General features: G+C 44.2%; 1 protein-coding gene across 1 annotated transcript in view; it reads left to right on the top strand.

The window, feature by feature from the left end:
• Positions 1 to 12,481: 12,481 nt before the first annotated feature.
• The window catches only part of FHL2 (four and a half LIM domains 2), a 30,166-nt gene continuing 29,596 nt past the window's right edge, over positions 12,482 to 13,051 (top strand). The window contains exon 1 of the mRNA XM_004686190.2: positions 12,482 to 12,584. The gene's annotated coding sequence lies outside the window, so the exon portion shown is untranslated. The remainder of the gene's footprint in view (positions 12,585 to 13,051) is intronic.

Genomic DNA, 13,051 nt, shown 5'->3' with positions numbered 1-13,051 from the left:
CTGGAGAGGGCAAATTTGCTTTCTCAGTCGACCATACTAATTATATTCAAAAGTTCACTCATAAAAAATACCCAAAATAGGCCCTCCCTGGTGGCACAGTGGGTTAAAGCACTGCACTGAGAAGCTAAAGCCACTTCAGCATGAGTTCGATTCCCGCCTGCCCCGGAGGTGACCACATGGCATGGCGCGGCAGACCTCTCCTGACCCGCCTGCTGCTCCCCTCAGCAGTGTACTTCGTCGATCTGCCTGTTCTGCTCCCTGCTCTGTCTCTGGTGAAGACTCTCACCGCCCCTGAGCCTCTGGCCTGTACCCCAGTTCTGTATGCACAAATAAATAAATCTTTAAAAAAAAAAATACCCAAAATAATGTTTGGGTACTACATAGCTAACACATAACCCATGTCTCTGTTCCCTGGTCTGTCTTAGAATTCTTTTGCCCTACTCAAAATTCAATATATATTCTTCCAGACTGCAACCATTATATACATGAACTGACACATAAAATGAACCATTAGAGACCTCCCAAGTTAAATGTTTTTCTTGTGCTCTTATCACTTTCTACACATACATCTTCCATATCCTTTTATTTTAACCATCCTAACTATTTTTAAGTGTACAGTTCAATAGTGTTAAGTACTTTTACAGTGTTGTGCAGTAGGCCTCCGGTGTATTTTCCTTTTTCAAAACTGAAACTATGTTCCCATTAAGCACCTCCTTATCTCCCCCACCCCAGCCTCAAAGCCAGCTGCTTTCCCTATGAAGGTGACTATAACTCTTGTAAGTCGACTCCAGCGTTGTTTGCCTTTTGTTAACTTGAATAGTATTCCATTATGTGGATCTATCCTATTTTGTATCCTTTCATTCACTGACAGCTTCCACATCTTGACTATTGTGAATAAAGGTGTAATGGACATGAAAATATTTCTTTAAGATTGTCTTTTCAATTATTTTGGCCAGATACCCAAAAGTGGGATAAATTTTCCATTTCTTAAACCTGATTGGATCTTAATGGGATTTCTTCTTCATCAGGCTGGTTCCTTCCCTTTCTGGTGACACTAGACTTTAATCTCTATAAGGAAAGGTCTTAACTTTTTTCATGAAGATGAATCACAAATAGCAAATTCCTACAATCGGACATAGTTTCCTCCATTTGCTATGAGAAGGACATCATATGAGCTTTTACTGCCAAAATGGCTCTAACTTCTGGACCATTCACAAATTTTTCATTTCATTAGGGTGGAGTAGGGAAAAAGAATTCTAAGACAGAACAGGCATTAGAGACACAGGTTATTAAATTGTATTTGCAAAAATTTAGTGAGAACGAACTATTGTACTTTCATACTCTTTCCTGCATGTTTACTGTAAATGTGATGGTACAGAACTTTGATGATACTGTTTCTAAAATTATAATTTATTTTTATTTTTAAGAGCTACATTTAATTTTTTTTTGTTTCAAAGTCTCAAGTTTCTAATTTTATTTAGGAATTTTAAAGTTCCCATGTACAAATAGCTTACTTTTTTTTTTTAAGATTTATTTATTTATGCATACAGAACTGGGGTACAGGCCAGATGTGCAGGGACAATGGAAGGATTCACCAGAGACAGAGTGGGGAGCAGAATAGGCAAATCAATGAAATACACTGCTGAGGGGAGCAGTGGGCAGAGCAGCAGGCGGGTCAGGAGAGGTCTGTCACGCCATGTGGGAACACTCATGAGCTGGCTACATCTAACTTCATAGTGCTGTGCTTTAACCCATTACACCACCAGGGAGAGCCTGGATACAGCTTATTTTTAATCACTCCCGATTTCTGTATTATAACAATCAAAATTTTATATATATATATAATAAATATATATATATAAATATATATATTATATATATAATATATATTATATATATATTATATATACTATATATATATATATTCTTCCAGATCACAACCATTTTTTACACAGAATGCTTTTCATCTTAAAGCTGAATCTGTCCCCATTAAGAAATAACTACCCGGGCCCTCCCTGGTAGCACAGCGGGTTAAAGCACAGCACTGAGAATCTAAAGCCGCTTCCGCATGAGTTCGATTCCCGCCTGCCCGGAGGTGATCACATGGCGTGGCAGACCTCTCCTGACCCCCCCGCTGCTCCCCTCAGCAGTGTGTTTCGTCTATCTGCCTGTTCTGCTCCCCACTCTGTCTCTGGTGAAGCCTCTCACCGCCCCTGAGCCTCTGGCCTGTTCCCCAGTTCTGTATGCACAAATAAATAAATCTTTAAAAAAAAAAAAGAAAGAAAGAAAGAACTACCCATTTCTCATCCCCCAGATGATGGCAATCCCCAGTCTATTTTCTGTTTTTATAATTTTGATTACTCTACATACCTCATATAAATAGACTCAAACAATAATTTTTGGTACTGAGTTATTTCACTCATTATAATATACTCAAGGTTCATCTATGCTGTAACATGTATCAGAATCTCCTTTCTGTTTAAGGCTGAGTAATATGCCACTGTTTCTAGAGACCATACACTGCTTATCCATTTATCCATTGTAAAAATTTAACTCAATAATACAGTTGGCTCTTGAACAACATGGGTTTGACCTGAGCAGACTCACCTATACTCAGATTTTCTTGGAAACAAGTGACAGGAACTTAGATTATTGATAAGTAAAGTACAGTACTGCTCATATTTTCTCTTCCTTATGATTTTCTTTTCCCTGGCTTACTGTGTTATAAAAATATGGTAGATCAAGAGGATTTAATAAGCGCCTACACTCTGGGTCAAAATGGCAGACATTTTGCGCAGGATGAAGTGGAATTTGAAAGTTTTATATGAAAACCATCGATGTACTGGTCCCCTGACATCTGACGTGAGGCCAGTCACTTACCGCCAGCAAGTCACTTCCTGAGATAACTAAGCATACTTTCACCACCTAATTTCTAAATGTCCACAGCCATCACTGCCACCTTCTGCATTCAGCTTTACAGTCCTGTTCGCTTCTAGCTGAAGGGATTACTCAGTCTCATTAAATCTTGTAGCATTTCTTTCCACCTATGTGAACCCCTCTGATGGCCAGTATCCTGGAAACACAAGCTGATACAAGAAGACACACCTCTCCACACTCCCCTTCGGTCACTCATGCCAAGAAAGCCTCCTAGTCTGAGTAAGACAATCCAAAGTGTTGGTTATACTTACCACCAACTAGAGCATAATATATGATACACTTCCCAGAGATCAGCAGTGAGGAGAGACTTCAAAAGCCAATGCCCTCATGAATTTGCTGGCCGCCAATGACCAACACTCAGAGCTGTGTCTGCTGAGGGACAGACAAGGCTCAATGACAGCCAGCTGGGGCCCTGACCTGGACTCCATTTGGTTTAACTCTCTCCTCTCCATCTGCAGGAAGCTGGAACTCGTGCTACCCTCCTGTTCTCCTGTGTCTTTTTTTGAGCGCTGACTCTGATCCTGTCTCCCAAGTTACAGGCTCTGCTTCTAGCTCTGCATATGATAATCCGGGGTCCCCACCCAACCTGGTAGCCAGGCAGGGCTCCTTGGTGTCCCTCTCCATCTGGTATGCTCGCTCTTTAACTTGGCTAAGGGCCTTGTGGTAGCAACGAGGCAGGTGTCGGCTTGCTCCCCCTCCTGGCTGAGACTGCAGGCAAGCCTCCCACTGGGCTGGAGCTTTTTCCCCAGCTCCCCTGGGAAAGTACTTTTCCAGTCCAACTCACACAGCAGCACTGAAGTCCAGGGGAGTCAAGAATGGACTTGAGGTGGTTCCAGGGCAGATTTTCTATCACCTCTCTGCCTCTTGTTTCTGGAACCAAGAGCCTTGAAAGGCTTTTAAAAACAATACTCTCACATGATTTACTATGCATCAGAACTCTACCACAGTCAAGGAAATGCTAACCGTTATTGCTCACAGGCACAATTCAATGAACTGTACTGAATACAAATGTCAGATGCACCCTTCACCTAGGGGCTGAACTAAGGGTAAATCCCCTCTGCCTTTCTCTAGTTTGTTCTCTTGCTAGCTTAGCAGGTCATGGCCACATTTGGAATGACCCAAGACAAATGTGAAGCTAAGTCATGGGGAGAGTTTGGGTGTAACTTCAGCTTCTTCCTTTGCAGCCTCCCCCAGTTCTGGGAGTTGACAAGTGACTAACATGCAAAGAGCACCTGTAAATTAACCAGCCTCTCTATTTCCTCAAAGGGCTCTTCTTTTTATCTGCTCACCCACAGCCTCCTCCTTCTTGCCCTCTCTTTCTTGTTTTCCTTACAGACAGTCTCTTTTTTTCTCATTTGGATGGTTTTTCCAACAGTCCTCTGGGTCACAAAATTTTGTCATATGTAAAGTTCTCCTCCTTTTGGGCCACAGTCCCTCCTCAGCTTTTCCAACCACCACCTCCAGTTGTTTTCTAGCCTACAAGGGATGCTCCACAGTCCTGGGGTTGCTGCAGCCCTTAATCTCCTCTTTCCCCACCTTCACTCTGTTACCTGCTGTACCATGCTGGATGCTAGATGTGGTACCTCTAACCCATCTCTCCTTTTAGAGCTCCACTAGAAAGGGAAAGGAGGAATCGTCTAAGGTTCTCAGTTCTAAATTCACCCCCATCTCACCTTCCTACATACAAAAAAAAAAAAAAAAAGCCATCATGTCAGCAATTAAGAGAAAGAGAAGGAACAAAGGCAAGTGTTGTAGTTGTGATAACGATTGATTGTCCCTCTAAACGCCATGTTCTAGAATCAGGAATGCCAAGTTTATTTTCATTGACTATCAGGATAACAAGTTCTGCTCAGCAAGGAGACACTGTCCTCTCTCTGTTTGTATGCACCCCTTCCAAATGAGCAGGAGAGAGGTGTGCAAACTGAATTAATTCTCGCTGCCGATCCAACTGGCTAGTGAAGGTAGCTTCACACTTCTCATGTGAGAACCTGGCAGTCATTTGCCACTGGAGTCCCTTCCGGCCCTGCAAGTGGTGTGTGACTAACCAAGCACTGTTACAGGGGACTTGCTACGCATCTTCAAGTGTGCGGAAATTTTCAAAGACATTTGTACTGTTAGGCTGGCCCAAAATTTAAAAGATATTTTTGGCAAATAGTATTGCTGGAATGCATGGAAAGTCAGATATTTTAGAAAATTTTTCCCAGTATTTTTTTAAAGATTTATTTATGCATACAGAGCTGGGGTACAGGCCAGAGGTGCAGGGGCGGTGAGAGGATTCACCAGAGACAGAGTGGGGTGCAGAACAGGCAGATCTATGAAGTTCACTGCTGAGGGAAGCAGCTGGTGGGTCAGGAGAGGTCTGCCGCGCCATGTGGTCACCTCCGGGGTGGGAATCGAGCTCATACTTTAATCGCCTCAGCTTCTCAGTGCTGTGCTTTAACCCACTGCGCCACCAGCTGCTTTAACCCGCTGTGTAACCAGGGATGCCCCCCCCCCCAGTATTTGAATAGTTAAGTAACATTGCAATGATGATGAAACTTGTTCCAGAAAGCTCTATCAGAACACTGAGCTTCAATGTTAGAGCACTATCTGAAATAGGAGGAAGATACACTTTGGGTTTTGGGTAGAACATAAAGCAATACAGCTAAAATACAGCTTTTAGTCACACACAAATACCTACTATGGTACAGAATCCTCCAGAAGAGACATTCTGGAAGTATTTCAATTATTGATTAGCCATAAAAATGACTTGAAGTGAAACTAGGTAATTTCAAATCATGCTTTAAGGTAAGATGAGAGGGCCATCTTTCATTTCACAGACAAAGTAGCAAGAAACTTATTGTTACCTCTGGTCACACATACTACCCCCTAGGTGTCTTCAGGGCATGAGCAAAGGCCCTTCCTCCTAGTGCCTGGCTGGCCTGGCACTATCTCAGCTACAGGTCTTTCCATTAATGATCCTGACCAAGGTGGAGATAATACAAAAGGACTCTGGAGGCAGGGGTGAGAGCTTGAGATTTTAAAGTGCAGTTTTAACTCACAGAGTTAATTCACAAAGAATCACTGCAATCTCAGTGTGGTTTAAAATCAACATTCAGAGAAGTAAGTGAGGCATGAGACACTCCCATTTCAGGGAAACCTGGACGAGTTGTCAGAGGTCACACGTGAAAGTGCCTGAGGTATTTCAGGGAAGCAAATACTGTTCATTCAAACTAGGATATTGCCAAATCTCACAGACCTTGACATTCACACTTCTTTCAAATGGTTTGGAAGATCTAATGGGGGGAGGGGGACGGAAGGGAGAGCTAGCAAGCAGAGAGGTGAATGGATTATTGCAGAAAAGGACAGTAATCAGACACGAGATCTCAAATAAGAAGCAAATTTTGGCAGGCTCCATGTTAGCAACAATTTTCAGCTGAAGCGTTCCAGCTATGTTTCCTGATTCAACTGCCCTCTGAGCCCAATGGAATGAACTGTGGTTTTTATTAGTGATAAAGCTGCCAAATAGAACCTTTCTCGAGTTATCAAAGCCACAATGGAAACTTGTACCAAATGCTCCAAGTTAGCATTAACCAATGATGCAAGCTCGAAATCATGACGTTTTTGTGGATTTGGCTCCAAGTCACACATGCTTTGGGACTTTAAACATTGACTATTTGCATGTATTAAATCAGTTTCTGAAGAATAGAGCTCAAAGAAACAGATATGAAACTTTGCATCTTAAGAAAGAGCCAAGCATTTTCTCTCCTAACCAGAAGATGACAAAGGGAGGAAGGGAAGAGAAGAAACTGTCTTTTGTGGAAGGCTGAACTTTTCTTTAAAGTTTAACAGGCAAAGGATCGATGTTTGGGTCACATAAGAACAAAGCTGTCACCAGGCCAAGTTCCTTCCATTTGCTGGAGGGATCATTGTGCCAAGCTCTCTGGCACAGAGAGGTCAGCCTCTTGCCTACAGGTCATCTGCCACCTCGGTTTTCCTCTCTGACCCAGTCAAGTGGCAAATGCACACTCTGCAATTTGAAAATATGTGCACTTTTCTGGGTGCCACACTGGAGTCTGGGGCCGTGTCTTAGGGGAGATTTGCAGAGACCCCTCTCACCTCCCAGGAACCTGTCGAGAACGTGCCCACTTACCACCAGTTTTTATGCTCTTAAACACTTACTCACCCTCCAACCATCTCAGGCAATTAAGGATGATTACCTCTGAATCAAGGGCAAATCATCTACCAGTTTCCTGCCCAGGATTTGAGTGGGCATAACTTCCCCTAAGAAACTGTGTTTCTTAATTCGGATAAATGTGCACTAAAAATCTTCCTCCAGATAGTCAGCGAGAGTAGCCAAGGTGGGAAGATCTCATCTGTCACTCCTGTTTTTGTAGATTCCCTTTCTTCCTGGTCGTGGGCAGGACTCCAAGTGCCTGTGGGATAGCCAAGGGCAAGAGAAGGAGGCCCTGCACTGCCCACCTTCCTGGCTTGCCAGAGAATATTCTACTCTGTGCCCACTCCTAAAATTGCTGCCCTGGGAAGACTTACTTCAGTTACGGCACCTATATCCCTGAGACACAGAAAGGTACTTTCTACTTGTATGATTTGCCCTGTGCCTCCCTTCCATGAAGTAACCGACAGAGTAATTAATACTTGAGATTGGATTTGAAGTTCCTGAGTCTGGTCTATGTTTAGTCTATCACTGTTCACACTCCCTTCTCGATGGAAACTGACATCTCCTAATTTTCTGGTAAATGACTGAGTCCAGAGTAGGAAACCCTAAGGGGGTATTTACCTCAAAGCATTATATCTGTCATCAAAAATACCTGCAGGGCTTGTTAAAACAGAGCTTGTCTGAGAATGTTTACAGAAAACTCCAGCGAATTTCCTGGTGATCCTGATGGGGACCACACTTTTAGAACCAAAGCCCACACCACAAAGTATTCCCTTTCCTCCATGCCTACACTTGCCTATCCTCTTCCCACCCCAAAAAGAGAAAAAGGGGACGTTAGGGGTAGTCTTGGAAGTGAAAGAATTATTACGGAATTGAAATAAACAAGAGCACTTGAATAACTCCTAATAATTGCCTCTTGATCGCTTTCCCAGGAAGTTAATTTCTTAATTTTTACTCCTTCCATGAACTAGTCTATAGCAAAAATATTTTTCTCTCAAAAGATAAACTTTAGTCTTTAGGACAGACCTAAACCTTAATACCGCCTTCTGATGAGAATGAAGTTGGGGGGAATTGGGTGAGATTCATCTCCCCTTTATTGTCAGATAAAATACCATGGAGTAAAAGTCACTACTACTTGGGGGCTACTATGTGCCAAGGATTGTGCTAACTGAGCTAAGGCTTATATATAAGAACCTTCTCCCCCCCCCCCCACCAATTTGGGAAAAAGGTTATTAGCCCATTTTACATATGAGCAAACTGAGGGCTAGGGAGGTATTGACATAGACCTGATTATAGGTAGGTCAGGGATCTCAGGAATCAGAGATCAAATTTTTCTGCCAAAGATATTGGTGTATTTTCATAAATTTGATGTTAAATGTAAAATAATCTATCACAAAATGAAAGTCTTTTGCACATATTAAACAATTCTACTGTGATGCATCCAATCATTCGACATCCTTTTTTATTGAGCACATAGTATGTGCCATTCACTAGTGTTGGGTCCTGCGACACAGTGATACACAAAATGGAACACTTCCAAATATATTTTCCCAGAATGTTTCAGGAAAATTAGTTTTTTTGAGTTTGTTTTTTTTATTAAAATTGCTCAGAAATTACATATATTAGGCCAGAATTTCATTCTTCATTTCTAGCAAATCTTTGACTTCCTCGAAATCTCTGCTTAGCATTCCTGATTTTCTTAATGGAGCATATGCTGTTCTAGCTTTTAAAATATTTGTATTTAGATTGAATAATATTTATAAAGTGCAAATTTCAAAAGAAAAAATGGTATCAAAGAATTAATCACATTTTCACTCCTGACCCGCCATCACCTCACCTGACCGGGGCACCATTATCCAGTCTCCTTCCTGCCTATCTCTCGTACTGGCACTATCTACAATGTGCTCACCCCTGTTCTCCAACTGATCCCACAGATCATGCCAAGTCCTTACTTTGTTCCTTTGAGCAACAGTATGGATATAATTCTAAAACATGAACCAGGGTATTTAACCAGGCTCTGTTGATGGACACATAATATGGTCCAATATTCTGTTTTTACAAATAGTTCTACAATGTCTTCTCGTGTGTGTCTATCAATTTAGACTTGAGAAAGTCTATATGGAAGTGAATTTTCCTGCAAGGAGAAATGCTGGGTTAAGGGCAGATGGCATGAATAGTTTTAATTCAAAAATTTTGTTACAATAGCATTTTTCAAAAATAACAGATGAACATAACTAGAATAATGACACTTCCCCCCGTGACACACTCACACATATCTGCTGCTCAACTTCATGGTTATTGTTAATCCACAAGTGATATTACTTCCTATGATATTGGGCCTATCTGCTCTCCTCACCTCATATTATTTTGAAAGACCCTCCGCTGACATGCTAATTCACGGGTAAATATTTTGGCACTATTTCTGAAAATGAAGGGCTTTGACAGTGTATATGTGTGTGTAATCTTATTAATAGCAAGTATGTTGATAATGTCACATTTCCCCAGATTGTCTCTGAAAATTAGTGGGTTTTTTAAAGATTTATTTATTTATTTATTTAATTGTACAGAACTGGGGTACAGGCCAGAGGTGCAGGGCTGTGAGAGGATTCCCCAGAGACAGAGTGGGGTGCATAACAGGCAGATTAACGAAGTATGTGCTGAGGGGGGAGCCGCAAGCAAGTCATGAGAGGTCTGTGGGGCGCCAGGTGGGTCACCTCTGTGGCTGGGGATGAAACTCACACTGAAACAGCTGTGGCTCGCTTGCAGTGCTGTGTCCTAATCCACTGAACCACCAGGGAGGGTCGAAAATTTGTTTTAATAGTTTATTCTTTGATGAAAAATCTAAGGAAAGTGCATCTATTCATTCATTGCAGTTAGTTGATTTTTTTTTTTTAAATCTTTTGGTTTCCACTTCTATGTCTCTGCTTTTTTTTTCTTTTCATTTTTCTCAGCATTATTGTAGAAACTGGGTAAATTTGCCTCCAAAATGTGGATTTTGCTAATTACACTCCCTTAGAATCAATTAACATGTTCTTTTATCCTTTAGTTCAAAGGAGAAATGTAGAGGTTAAATTATAGAATTTCTTCACAAATAGTTTAAAAATTTTTTAGAATGTATGATGCAGCTAAGATATTTATTAGAATAAAACACAGAACTTAATGAGTAAGTACTGTCGATAAAAATAACTTTTTAAAAAATTATACATACAATTTAGGAAGCTTAAAAAATAACTAAAATAAGGAATCTGAAAGAAGGCAGAAATAATTCCTGTTTATTTTTTCAACTTGTTTTATCAACTGAAGCTTTAGATTCATCCTTTGAAAACTAGGAGATCATCTGTAATTTGCAGCTATAATGACAACAAAGCTAAATAACTCTCAGAGAGAAAAGACGTTTCTATATGCATCTTGCTCTGAACATCAAGACACTGACCTGCCTAGATTGTGGGTGGGAATTCAGGTTGGAGCTCAAATTGCCTTTCATGGGGGGAAGCTGGAGGTCAGGAAGGGAAAGCTGTATTCCTCATATCCAAACTAGTTAAGATCAGATCTATGGCAAGTCTCAGCCCCCTGGACCTGGCTGGAACCATGCAGGTATTGGAGGCATTTCCTATCCTGTAAGATACTAGCAGGGCTTTTTCAGCTGATAGACTCCTGTTTGAATCTCAGCTCGAATAGTTATTGTTCAGGGATCCTTAGGCAAATATCTCTGAGCTGAAATGTCCTCACAATAAAGCAAGCTGGGGTATAAATCTTGACCTAGAAGGGGTGAGGCTGAAGTGAGACACCATGTGGAGTTATTGCCAAGTGACTGGGAGCTAATCTGGCAAGTGTCAGGTTCTGTGCTTTCAGGCTGGAGACCCACAGAGTGTCTGACGTATGGTCAATCTAGAGAAAGCTATGAAATATGCTTTCTTCTCCAAAGCCCCTGCAGGTTTAAAATAATGTGCCTGCCCACCAGGTCTCTCCTGTGCCTCAGTTGGCCATCAGCTCGTCCTCCACTATGCCTGCTTGCAGCCGCTATTCAAAGCAGACACTTCTATTCCCCTTTCCCAAGTGTGGGGCCCAGCTTGTGCACACTCTCTTGAACAATACCATCTGTTTTGAGTGTGGGCAATGTTTTTCCACATCCTTTTTTGTCTCCCCCTTCCCCCAACCAGACATCTAAGCAGCCCTCTTGTCCTAAAGTGTTGGGTTTTGGGAATTGTACCTTTCCTGGCATTATTCATTCTTTTTGGTCATCTGGTTTCTTTTCTGTAATCTAAGGCAGAAAAAAGCAAACACATCCTAGGCATCAGTTTCTGCCTTCACTGGACTTGGTGAGTGGCCCTGTTAGAGGGCAGGGAGAGGGGCACTACTGAACCCCCAAACCTGCCTGCTCTAAATAGGTTCTGCCATCCGTCACATCAAGATAAAACATAAGAGCTTTAATGGAAAGGAACTTTAATACAATGAGTGTGCAATATAGAAAAGAATAGAGTCTCTAAATCAAACACCCAAAGTTGCCCATGCCCTGGTGGGTAAACGTCCACCCAAAAGGGACTGGCCCAAAGCAAGGCTTGAAAGCCCACAGCAAGCCTAAAGCGCCTTCTGGCTGGGGCCCGAAGAAAAGGGTCAGAAATGGCCAGACGAGTCTGAGAGGAAAAGAGCAAAATCAACATCAAGATACACGCTGCCATTGACCCCTCCCCACGGGTCTCTCACCCACATCTGTGGGTCTCTCACCCACATCTGTTTCAACCAGTCCAGGGCCAAGAAGAGGCCAGCTCAGCTCTTTACATGTCTCCGCTCCCTGTGCCTCTTCTGGCTCCCCATCCTGCTTCCAGCCTCTTCAGTCTCCTCCAATTCCTCTCTTCTCTGCTCAGCTCCACCCTCCTTCTGAGTAGGGCAGGGAACCTGGGAACCTGGAACCTCAACTTTTCCCGGGTCCACCAAGTAACCGTCCTATTCCAACCCTCCTATCTCTCCTACCACCTTCCCAGTTTCGCCTGCTTGGGTTTCCCCTGAACCCGACAGACAGCAAAGACGCCAGTCAACCGGTTCCTACCACTCAGCCGTGGCAGGTCCTGGCGGCCCCGCCGTCATTGCCAAAACTCGCCCCTATGAGGGGACTATGGGGGCGAAGCTCCTGCTAACCCCCGGCGCTGAAGACCCTGATGGAAACAAGAAGGCAAAGAAAGAATCGGGTCCGCAGCGCTGCTGCACAGGAGGTGGCGCGGCCACCAGGAGCCTAGGGGCACCCGCCCAGCCTCAAAGCGGCCTTCTGCGCCCCCGCCCCCGGCCCCACGCCGGTGCCAGCGCGGGAGCCCGCGCCGGCGCTCAGGAGGCGCGCGTCTCCTTATATGGTCAAATGACACGGCGGGGGTTCTCCGGGGCGGGAGCCGGCCGCGCTCACTCGCCCGGCTGTGCCGCCGCAGCCGCAGCACCCGGGAGCCACCGCCCGGGACGCCTGCCCGACCGCCCGGTCAGGGACTGCGGGGCCCAGCGAGCGGTGAGTGTCCTCCCCCGTGCCCCGGGAGGGAGCCTGGCCCCTCCACGGAGAGGCTGGAAGACAACGGAGCAGAGCCGTAGGGACACCCTGGGAGAGGGGCGCCGAGCCGCAGGGAGACCCCGGGAAAGGGAAGCTGAGCCGTGGGGAGCATCCGGAGAGAGGGGAGCCCAGTCGCGGGAGATACCCAGAGAGGGGAGCCTTGTCGTGAGGGACACCCGGAGAGATGGGAGCAGAGCTGGGGGAGAAAACGGTAGATGAGAAATCTGAACCCTGATGGGCGCGGTAGGCTAAAGGGACCCACTGCCGGTCTCTGGAGGGGGCACCCTCAGGTGGCCAGGAGGATCGCTGCCACCTACAGCTGAGCTCTTAGCAAAGGCTGGCCCTGTGTGCATGCACCAGGAGGTGATTGCCCCCTCCCCCGGCTCAACTCCGTGGGGGTGAGTGGTGTGGCTGGGTGGTGGCTCCCC

This window comes from Condylura cristata, unplaced genomic scaffold (genome assembly GCF_000260355.1).
Source record: "Condylura cristata isolate star-nosed mole 26May11 unplaced genomic scaffold, ConCri1.0 scaffold00020, whole genome shotgun sequence".
Lineage (NCBI taxonomy): Eukaryota > Metazoa > Chordata > Mammalia > Eulipotyphla > Talpidae > Condylura > Condylura cristata.
This window is presented reverse-complemented; position numbering and strand designations above follow the sequence as displayed.